Here is a 12023-nt window from a genome sequence, read left to right on the forward strand (position 1 = left end):
CCAAAATATGCTAGTGGCAGTGAAAATATTACAGATTATATTACATTACTTGGAGGATAGCCTGCAAATGCTGGTAGAGCATAAATAGTGTGTCCTGGATTCAAGTTAAGTTTTCTCCCCAAGTACTATAGTCCTTGGAATGCTAAGTGTTATTCCACTTGGCAACGTAACCAAAGCTAATGAAACGACTAGTCAGAGTCATCTTTCAAGGAGGGTCGTAGTACTGTTAGCATCTAAACCCAGCAAAAGCTCAAAAAATGGACTGATATGCACGGTGGTTAGGCCATGCAAAGGAGGCAGAGCACTTGGAAGAAGTTCAGTGGTCCTTTTAACACAAGAATTAAAAAAACAACTAATGACCGCTATTTAACCAATAAATTGGGTTATGGATTAGCACAATTAACTGCTTCAATTCTGCATTCAATTGATTACTTTAAATCAAATGTGAAGGAATTGCGTATGTGTCCTCTCTGCAGTTTAACCTTAACCACATACATCTCGGTGCTAACTAGACTGTCCAGTCATTGCTACACCCATTTGGGTTGTGTAGTTACATGATATAACGGCATGAGAAATTTTTGAAAACTCCTTTACAGAACCCTATGCCTAAGAATGTATCGAGGAAGATAGAGACAATTAAGTACTCATGAACAAGTTTGAATCATTATACTTTATTTCCTGACATCATCAAGTATGTTGCTCAGTTGATGAATAATGTGTCATTTGTTAACTGAATCTGAGATACAAGATCTGTACTGCACTAGTTTACTGCTGAAGTGCCTTGGGTTTTTACTTGAGAAATGACATGGGCAACCCTTGCACGTCTTCATTTTAGACACAGGTTACCACAAATCTCAGCATGCAGACACGGTTACCACAAAGGCAGTAGACTCCAGAAAACAAAAACATTCCAAAAAGTTATGAACAAATCAATTGTAAACTTTTTACAATTTGCACATTTCAACATCACATTTACATTAGAAAAATAAACATCCAAAGGACAATAAAGCACCTCCAAAAAAGAATTATTTGAAAAGCACTAGTGACATTTTGTTCAACAGCATACAGTTGTGCTGTACATCTATTGTACTCACATGCATTCATTGGACACACACGCCAGTATGTATGTACTTTATGACGTGACTCTTGTAACAAAGACTTGTACAGAATCACCTGAGGGACAATTGACTAGTTTTAACAATGGGAGTGAATCTAATCAACTTTAGTGATGTAATTCAAAGTCCCATGCACCTTGAAGGGTCGAGTCATGATACAAAAACAAGCTTACGAACATGGTGCCTGTTAAGTTAGTGTGTCCTCTTGTAGATTAAATGCTCCTCTCATTCACATTGGATAGCAAAACATTTGATTGACCCTCCAAAGGGCAGGCGAGGATTGATGGTGTATGGCACACAGTTCTAGAATATTCTTTCTCAGGGAAACCTGAGTTATCATCATTTCCGTTGTGTCAATTTGAATATTCACAAACAGGCACTTTATGAAACAAAGTAATTGGTGATTTTCCTTCCAGCTTTGAACACCAGTTTAAGTAGGAGTTTAATTGATATCATTCTCAGCTTTTTGTCTAAATGTGAGGCTAATCACAATGGGCCAAACCATGAAGCCCTTGGTTTCTACCTCATCTTTAGTGCAATTCGAAGGTAGAGCCGACGTGCTGAGACAACCATTTTAGAAAATCATGTCATACAATAGGCTAGGCATTATGAAATGATTTTCTTTAGTAAATGCAAATTCAACTCTTGCCTAATAGGTCTAGAAAGTGGTTCCTGCTCTGAAAATTTAACTCCTCAATTCTAGTCTGAAAAGTCTAACACCTTCTTGCGTTTTACTAACTCTCAATATTAATTCATTTATTTTGGAAATGTGTACTGTCTAACATTTCGGGAAAGCCTGTAATTTTTTGTGCGTAACAATACCTGATGCCGTGTTGCTTGAATTTGCAATGCATATCTATATGTATGAATGTGTATGGTATTTTTGATACTGTTGATTATTGCAGATTCAAGCAAACAAAGCATCAGGTATTATATGGTAAATGTTATGTCCCCGCTGTAGTACATATCATGAGAGAATATTAAACTCAGCAGCACCACCGAAAATATGAACAAGAAAAATATTTTTTCATCTAAATAAAGTATGCCTCTTTCATTGCTCTTATAAATCCAGACTAAATACATCTCCTTTCTGTAGTCTTTCTTCCAATGTTTAGGATATAGAAATATGGACATGTTGGTACGGACACCGGTTCTCTCAAGGGGAATAGTGTGCCCCATGATACAGAGAACCTGAATTCAGAACAGTGAGATGTGCAACTCTGAAAGGACTCATAATGATAGACAGGAAGAAAGTATAAATGTACGAACATGGACGTGTTAAGTTTCTGTTTGTGCGTCACTTTCACATCAAGATAAATAAATATGTTTCTGTATTGTGCAAGTATTAAAAAAACTCAATTTCCGCTAATCGTTTATATTTGGTTGCTTTGTCGTTATTCGCTCTTTTAGTAAGGCATCTAGCTAAATAGCTTAAAAACCCATGCTGTCTTTATCTACCCACAGATCTCACAGCTGCCTATTAGACTTATCTTTTTTTCTCAACATGAATTTATTTTCAGTCATTCCACACTTGCGAAAATTCTTGTTTGGTTTTCTCAGAAGCTTTCATATGCTTATCTCAATTAAAATGAGCACTGCACAGAATAAAAAAAATCTTCTATGTCTCAGGATATTTCCTATCGTGTTGATCGCCATCTGTTTTAAAAGGTGACTGTGAAGTTAAACCCCTGGATTGAGTTTTTCAGTTGAATTTAAATACAAAATTCGTGAATCAAAAATAAAACACCTGATAGCTATATGTCTGTAACATTCATTCAGTCGGAAATATAGGAAATTATTTTGCTTTTTTCTATTTAATCTGTTAAATGGACCCGCAACTGAAGAAAAAGTATTTCTGTTCACTCAGTACTGCATCAATATCAATTACCAACAATAGGCATTCTAGAATGTTCGTTGGTTTGATGATGTCAGTTGCGGTTTTGAGATCTATTGTGGCATCATTTACCGGTTGGCCCGTTCATCAATTTTCTTCCGGACATTGCTATGTCCTGTTAGGGTCTACCTTTCCATGTTATTAGTTTTACAGCCCTTTCAGCACACTTTACTCTGTCACTTTTCATGTCTTCTCGACCTGCTTCCGTTCTTCAGTCATTGCAAGCCTGAATAAAATCCAGCGAATTCCACTGAGATTGTAACCCATTTTACTGAAAAGCCTTTTCAAATAAATTATAGCCAGTTTCTAAGGACCCATTTAAAATTCCAGCCATTTTTTTTATGTCAAACAGGGTTCTCTGGATGGATGATACTTGCATCATGGAACCGAGACAGATAATGATATGTAGTTGTCTATGTTGTGAGCATACATCATGCTGAGGGATGTTTCTTGTGTGGGCCCCGAACATATCCTGACAGAGGGGCTTATTTCACTGGTGACGTGCCTCTCGCCCCGTCTCACCTGCTGGCCAGGGCAGACCGCCTTCACCAGATGTCTTTTAAAGGTGTCACTTAACACGATGTAGATGAATGGATTGATGCAACTGTTCGCATAGCCCAAGCTAATCGCTACATTGTATGCGTAGAGGAATATAAGAGAAGGCTCAGAAATTTTCAGGTGGACCAGCTGTAAAATATGATATGGTGCCCAACAAATAAAGAAAGCAGAGCAGATTGTAACAGCTGTCCTGGTTATCTTCTTTGTTCTGACCCTGAAGTTCCTCTGGGGCAAGGGTACCACCACACAGGATATGTGCTTCTGTATCTTCAGGTAAACAATACAGATGACAAGTAGAGGGATAACAAACGCGAGAAAGAACTGGTAGAGTGTGTACCAGTAGATGTCAATCGAAAGGTTGGGCAAGATTATTCCACATCCGGCATTGCCGTCCGACAGCTCAATAAGCTGAGTGTACATAAACACTGGGATGATGGTGATGAGAGAGAGAAGGCACAACACCACAATCACTGCCGCAGCTGCGAACGGAGTTCTCACATATGATGAGCGGATAGGATGGACTGTGGCCAAGTACCGGTCGACAGACATGGCTGTGAGGATATATGTGCTAGCAAACTGACTGTTGGCATCGAGAGCTGTGATGATAGTGCACATGGCCGCTCCAAAGTGCCAGACACCATGACCTAGGAGCTGGTGAATAAGAAACGGCATTCCAAGCAGGAATAGGAGGTCAGTCACTGAGAGGCTCACAATGAAGATGTCAGCGATGTTATGGCTCCCCTTGGGCTTCTTGTTGATCGTGTAGATGACAATGCAGTTCCCAATGGTACCCATTAGACAAATGATTCCAAAGATGACCGGAAGGACAATGCTGCTCTGGTCTTTCCGCTTGGGCACATCTGGAAGTTAAAAAAAGAGCAGGATTATTTGAAGAATTGTAATAAAAACACACATTCTTTGCTTACTACAACTGCCTCTGTCACAATCTTACCTTAACACAATGTGAATTGGTTTTTAGACACTGGTGTACACCGAGGCACTTTGGGATATTTATAAATTTTTTATTTATGGTTGAATAATACCATGCTTCTCAGCTCAGGCTGATGATTGTCAAAGTAGTTCCTCTTTTCTGTACTTATCAGTTGCAGGTGTAACAAACATGAATATAGTTTTTGATATTAGATCAAACAAAAGATTACATTTTACAACGTACTGCCTCTGCCAATTCTCCGTATACAAAATGATATGTAAGAAACCCCACATAAGTCGCCAATACTGGTGTGACATGTAAGTAATGACAAAAAAGGTTTTCATTCTAAGGCAAACTATTTAAACTTTCAAACTTACATCTAAATTCTGGGAAACTTGGCTTTAGCTCAGTTTAGCTCAGTTTAAGTATACCATTTATTCTAAAAAAACGGCACACAATTTGCATTAAATTGCATTAAATTATAGAATCAGGATTTTTACATCATAATTTTAAACTTGCATAAATTTTCCCCATAGGATTTTCTCCAAATATCTTTCAAGTATACCCCACGTAAGATACAGTGTTACTAGTACTAAAGAAGATAGCTGTCTCACATGACTGCAGTCAAAGTGTTTTGGGAAAAGCTTCCAGAGTAATGACCACAGAAAGCTACTGTGCAGTCCTTGATTAATTAGTGGCAGATTCTTCAAGTCTTTTGCCAGTACAAAGTCTGTAAAGCGATCTGAGAAGAGTATTTACTTCTCAGTGCAAAACTTATTTTCCACTAGAAAATTGTCTTTTTTTCAGTGCCAGTATTGCCTTATGCAGCTTTGTGTTACTTTGTGTCAAGGGGGTGTTGTATGGATGGCATTTAGACATTCCAGCCCAAGCACCCACGTTTTTTGACACTAAACCCTATCTATGGAAATTGTTAGACTGGACTTTGCATCACAATATAATGTCTCCTTGAGGGAAGCGCAATATTGGAGAATTATTTAGTCCAAACAGTTAACACACTGCATGTGTACTCCACTATACAGCACACATCCAACATGTGAACATTTTTAAAGCCAGCCTTGGCATAGTATTTTAAACTGAGAGGGTGCTTACAGTAAAAAACCTATGCTAGACATCATGCACTCTTCTCTGCACAATGCTGCAAAGGTGTGAGACTGGTGACAAGCAGCGTGTTTGTGCATCCACGCGGGGAAAGAGAGCTGCAGCAGGCCATACTTAGGGCCTGATTATGATGGCGGGGAGACCGCCACCGACAGGCTGTTGGTGGTGGTCTCCCCAACATCGGTGACCGAATCACCGCCCACCACGTTACGATGGGTGGTGTGTTGGCAGTTGGAAACACCGACTGACACGGTCCCGTCAGTCGGAAGCATTTCGACCAGCTGGTAGACTGCCCTCCATCCCCAGAATGGTGGCGGTGCCTATCGGGCACCACCATGGGGATTACAATATCCTTTTCCTCTGGTCATTCTGCGGAGCCCAACCCGCTGTGAAACGACTGTCGGAAACAGGTTTGGGGGCTCATTGCGGGCCCCCCTCACCCCATGGGGCTGGCACATGGGCCCTGGTGCCCCCTACATATCCCTACATATTAGTGCAGGGATATGTAAACACCCTTGGCCTTATTTATGAGGCCTTGCAACAGTTGTGCGCTTCCGTTGCATCACTTTTTGTGACGCATCGGCGGCGTAAAACATGCCTCCTGTTGCACCCTATTTACAAAGGGATGCACCTAAGCATTATACCTGCATCAGGTATAATGTATGCAGGGCGGGTGTTCCCACGTAATTAAACCTCATAGAAGTGATGCAGTGAAATCTACCAGATTTCACTGCGCCACTTCTAGGGTGCAAATGCGTCAATATCTTACGCCTGCCTCACAGCAGGCGTAAGACTGACGCATGCCCTTTCACATGGGACTTGCCCTTGTGTAATGACTTATTGCTGGAGTTGCGTCACTTTTGTGACACATTCCAGCAATGCGTCACTTTTGAGCCATACAGATATGTCAGAACTCCTTGCGACATGATGCGTCATACAGTAAATATGACGCATCAATCATGTCGCAAGGAGGGCACAATGTGAAGTGACGCATCACTGCTTTCACGCAGCGATGCGTCACTTCTCATAAAGGAGGCCCCCTATTTTTTGTATTGTGGCGGGGGCTGCTGACCACATCACCGCCGCAATACACAATATAGGCAATGCGACCGCCGTTGTGGCGGTCGCATTGTAATTTGGAGTGTGGGTAGGTCGCCTCGTGGGCTGTTGGTCCCCATTCCGAGACGATGGTGGGGGGACTTAAGTCTGTCCACCATCGTAATGAGGCCCTTAGTTATAAAAATGGCTCTGTGCTGCTTTCTCCCTCTTACAATGGTTGCCCCACTGCATTGAACTACATTTTAGAAAGTTTGCCCTTAGAGACAACTGATTGTCTTGTCCATTTGTTAAAATGTTACTGCTCCTAGGCAAGGTTCTCCCATATGGTGCAATAGTGCTCCAGCGACCTACATGGTGGAAGACACCATAAAGTAATTAGCAAAATGGCCAATCAGCTTGAGCAATTCCAGCTAGGGTTCCAACTTGAAGAAGACAGTGTTTATCACTGACCCCCAAAATTTTATTAATGGAAGAGATATACATTCGTAATGTACCTACTTTGGAAAAAGTCTTCCTTCAACACTGGGGCTAGACCACTCACAGTAAGACCACTCAGGATGAGTAGAAGAGAAGTGTTATATGCAAATTTCCTATGAACATAAGGCATGTGATGAACAGGATAGGGAGGTATTTAATTTAGTGTGCCTTCCTTCTACAACGATGCAACTGCAGGCTTATGGTAGGATGTGACTAGTCTGGGCCAGTTATAGGTAGAAGGTAGTCCCTGCGTGGATGGGCCTCAGTTTTGCTTATCCTATACCTGCCAACTCATATGGTGCCACCGTGTAACACATAATATTGGCTCCCCTCACACGGTCTCCCGGTGAGGAGCCAATATCACACAGTGGCAGGGAAAACAAGCTGAAAACCACTGTAAATAGTCCATCCTGATTGTGTAGTGTAGGGTAGTGTTTTAGGGTAGTGTTGGGGGTGTCATGCAGGGTAGTGTTAGAGTGTTGGAGTAGGACTGGGGTGGGGGAAATTCATGCAGGGGGTAGTGTTTTAGTGGTTAGGGTAGTGTTGTGGTGTTTGTGTGGTGATAGAGCTAGATTTCATCAAGATTAAGCATTGCTCTGTTTTGTGTTTCAGGCAGACTGCATTTAAATTGGCACGCAGATTTTGGTGCAAGTGAAAACACATGGCACATGAAACATGAAATGAGGCCTAGTCAAATGCTTTTTAAAAGTGACACTTTTGGTGCATGCAAAGTGAAAGATATTAAATAAGGCCTGGTCAAAATGCTTTCAGTCTGAAATGCTTTCAGTCTGAAATGCTTTCATTTAAAACCATGCTTAATAAATTAATCATGGATGTTAATGTGTTGAGTTTAGATTTAACCCCACTATAGAATGTACATTTAATTTAGAGAATGATTTTTAAAACCTTTTAAAGTACTACATATTTGTGCTGAATTAACATGTGTTTTTGCAGTGTGGAAAAATTTGTTATTTCAGTTTCCTCTTTAGCTTTGAAGATAAAAAGGAATGTATGTTCTCACCTCCCAGCTCCTTTCCCTTGTAATCTACACTCCCTGTTCCTGTCTTAAGAGACTTTGGCTTTGTTGCATATTTAGTTCATACCACTTATTTTTATAATGTATTAATTAATCAACCATGGACCAACACTACATGTGGGGTAAACACATTTTGCATGGTGCATGTTTATGCTATGTTGTACATTGCACATTTTTTGCATTTTGTGCACAAATAATAGAAAAGCTCTTTTAAAAAAAAAGCCTTTGCTAGGTAATAACTAATACAGGGTACTAGTATGGGGGAGGTAAACATAATGGGTTTTATTTATTAAAGTAATACTATTTTGTGTTTGTTTTGTTTTAGGGACCAAAATAAAATAGATGCCTAAGAATCCAGCATGGCTCAGAATTGTTAGCAGTATGCTGAATGAGAGACACATGCGCAGACAGAAGACTGTGCCAGCTGCATGAACTGCCAAGTGCCTTAAGTGAAGACACATGGGTCAAGGCCACAATGAACTGTACACTGTCATCGTGCCAATGTACCAGTATTTGTGGGAAACTGTCACCCCTGTGTGCTAAGTGAAAGAGAGACAGGAAATTGAGTGATACATTTTGTTGCAAGAAATGTTCTTACTGTTACATGTTATGTATATTGTTTTAGCACTAAGCCCCTATTGTCAGAACTGGTATGCATTGGATTTACAATGAGAACAGGATGGTGAGACCCTCATGTCATCTATGCTAACCAATCACAGTGCGAGTTTCTACCGAAACTTCAACATTATTAGTATAGTCAGCCAAGAACTAGAGTATAAAAAATTACCCCATAGGGAGCGTGTCAGTCTTAGAGCCTTATAGAAAAAGAGAGGAGAAGGAGCAGATCTGACACAGACATCATATGGGTTAGGTACATGAACCTCACAGGAGCATCTTGGGAGGAGATTGCGTCCGAGAAGAGACAGAGGGAGGTGGAGACCTTTGCTCATCTTTTTTCAGAGAGTCCTTGCACGTCATATTTTTGGCAAGGCAGATCACACTCCTCTGTGGTCTTGTAAAGGAGGGGCATTTTCAAGGAGCAGCCTCTCTGTCAGACAATGGAGAGGGAGAGAGACAGACGAACAGACCAGGGCAGAGAAAGCAGCTGATGGAACAGGTTTAGATTTAGATGCTAAAACTCTAAGTTTATGATTTGAATAACTAACAAGTTTTGAAAAGATGTATTTGTCTTATGCATTTATTTCCCTTTATGGGAGATTTTTGCCAATTTTAAATCATTGATTAGCCTTGCAAAACTCACCCTTGAATTATATTTTCCTGAACTCTTTAAAGAATCCTGACTGACATTTGATGCCTCATTCCCTTCCTTTATGGAATGCCTTGTAATCAATCTGTATTATGTTCTGTATTAATTCTATTTTTCCTATTTTGAATTCTGTAACCTGGTTTATATTTGACTAATGAATAAAGGGTCAGAGAACCTTAACTGTTAACTAGAAAATAAAACCCTTTAAAATACTCAAAATTCTGTTTAATGGCTTAAATATTAATTACATTTTGATTTTTCATGTTTATGTAGAGTCTCCAGGAAATGATAACATGGTGGCAAAGGTCCATCACCTTTAAAGCGGTAAACTAGAGGTAAATGATGTTTTACATTGAGAAATTACAGTGAAGTTACAGCTGGGTCAGTAGTGTAGGGTAGTGTTTTAGGGTTTAGGGTAGTGTCAGGTGAGTCGTGCAGGTAGAGTTAAAGTGTAGGGACAGGACTGGGGGAGAGGGAAGATCATGCAGGGCGTATTGTTTTTTTAGGTTTAGGGTAGTGTAGTGGTGCTTGAGTAGTGTAGGGTGGTGATTTAGGGTTTATGGTAGTGTTGGGGGTTCGGGAAGGGTAGTGTTTGTGCATAGGGACAGGTCTGGGGGAAGGGATAGTGTTGTGGTAGTAGTGTATTTGGATGTAGAATTTAGCGTAGTGTAGGGGTGTTTTTTAATAAAAGAAATGCATGGAAAAAGTATGCGGTGTAAAGAGATCCGTTGTAATGACATTTTAAACGCATTTCCAGGAACTTGCTATCTAATGGTATGTGTAGAAAAGAAATTGCATTGTAATGGTACTTGCGAACTAATAACTTTGTGGTAAAAGTATGCGTTGTTTTGCATTGCAGAGTATCAACATGTATTCCAATAGCAGTCATGTGTATACCCTCTTCAGGCTGCTGTAGACCTCAATGTTGTAATTTAGCAGTGATTAGGTTAAGCATTAGCAAAAGACATATTGTATTTAGAGACTATTTATTCCGCTGTGTGGAATCCATTTTGTTTACCATGTGCTCGCCATGTGCTCTGTCCTACCTTCCTGTTAACTGCTCTTGAAATATGCCTAGAGACAAGATATATTTAGCTTCTCCTGCTTCGCACATGCTCAGTTGAGCTTACAGCTGTCCTCAACTTGTAACTGTCAGGATGTGTCCACCAGAATTAGCTAACTGTTAGCTCCTCCCACTTGTTGCCTGTACACTTTCTGTATGACCTAATACGTACCTACAACCCGCATTCTGTACTTGTACCGCCTTCATTTGAGCCCCTGTGTGGGTATAAAAGGACCAAGCTCCTTCCATTCAGTGTGCTACGTCATACACTACCGAAGGGTGTTGTGTGAATGCGGTTCCACCTCTTGAGGTTTAATAAACTCTGTACTGTCTATTCCAGTTTCTGTGCCAACTTCTTCCTATTGGTCTGAGGACTCTGTGCAGAGAAGGGTGAATCCCTTGCACTGGTAGGCCTTGCTGAGGCTCACCACCACAAATTGGCGCTTCCAACATGGGGCTCATCGGCGACTCGGATACCCGAAGGACTGGTCGAGATGAAGGATTGGAATCTCGCTATTGGACGCGATCGCTGCCTGAGGAGACCCGAGTCTTGGCACCCACAGCGGTTTTCCTTTCTTTCTGATCTGACCATCCAGGTGGTGCCGGTCCTCAACTGAGATCTCTTCTGGTGATTCGCCGTGCAGTGACCATTTGGTCAATTTGAGAACTTGGCAGTTGGAACCTGGACACCATTTGTTTGGTAAGAGCCGTTCTGCGGCACTTGCTGTTTGTTTTGATGCCTTTGACTGGTAAGGTAGTTTAGTAACACTTACTGCGCCTTTGTTTGTACGATTGGCCAATATTGAAATCTGTTTGACAATTATATATGTATTGCAATACATATAGGCAGGTAATGAGGAGATTTTTCTCTCTATTTTCATTTGTTTGAACGGCGCAACATACGAAGAGTACCTTAAGCGCTATTTTTGAATATAATACTGCATATTTTGCACTATTTCTTGGCATGCCTGTTTCCAGCACACTTCGTAGGATGTGTTGCTTTTGTAGTGGTACCAATTTGAGACTTGACGTAGCACCACCAGCCCCCCCCCCGGAGGGGACGCCTAATAGGGAGATGTATGTTAAGTATGGTATTTCTTCCATAATGTACAGCACGTTATGGAATAAATATACTAGTTAAGATCCTGAGTTGCGTTGGCCTATGCATGGGTCATTTGATTTGCGAAAGATTCAATATGTGGAGCAATGAATGTTTAAGCGAAAGGCTAGGCAAGATATGTTTGACTGTGTACGAATGTGGGAGAAAGAAGTGCGTGAACGAATGAAGCGTGAGCAAGCCTTGATTGAAAAAGAACAGCGAAAGAGTATCCATGCGAAAGCATTGGAAATGAAAAATAGGGAAATTAAAGAAATTAAAGAGAGGGAAGATAGGGAGCGTCATTTACAGGTAAATGGCCAATACACTGTTCGTAGACCTCTTTATCCTATTCTTAATGAACCCCAAGATTACTCTCTCTTATTAGATCGTTGTCCACCTCCCTAT

General features: G+C 40.8%; 1 pseudogene across 1 annotated transcript in view; it reads right to left on the reverse strand.

Annotated features, from left to right (window-relative positions):
- Positions 1 to 684: 684 nt before the first annotated feature.
- LOC144785123 (melanin-concentrating hormone receptor 1 pseudogene) overlaps positions 685 to 12023 on the reverse strand; it is a 49218-nt pseudogene continuing 37879 nt past the window's right edge. The window contains exon 2 of the transcript XR_013601768.1: positions 685 to 4427. The product of XR_013601768.1 is annotated as a melanin-concentrating hormone receptor 1 pseudogene (transcript). The remainder of the gene's footprint in view (positions 4428 to 12023) is intronic.

The sequence above is a fragment of the Lissotriton helveticus genome, chromosome 10 (assembly GCF_964261635.1).
Source record: "Lissotriton helveticus chromosome 10, aLisHel1.1, whole genome shotgun sequence".
Classification (NCBI taxonomy): Eukaryota; Metazoa; Chordata; class Amphibia; order Caudata; family Salamandridae; genus Lissotriton; species Lissotriton helveticus.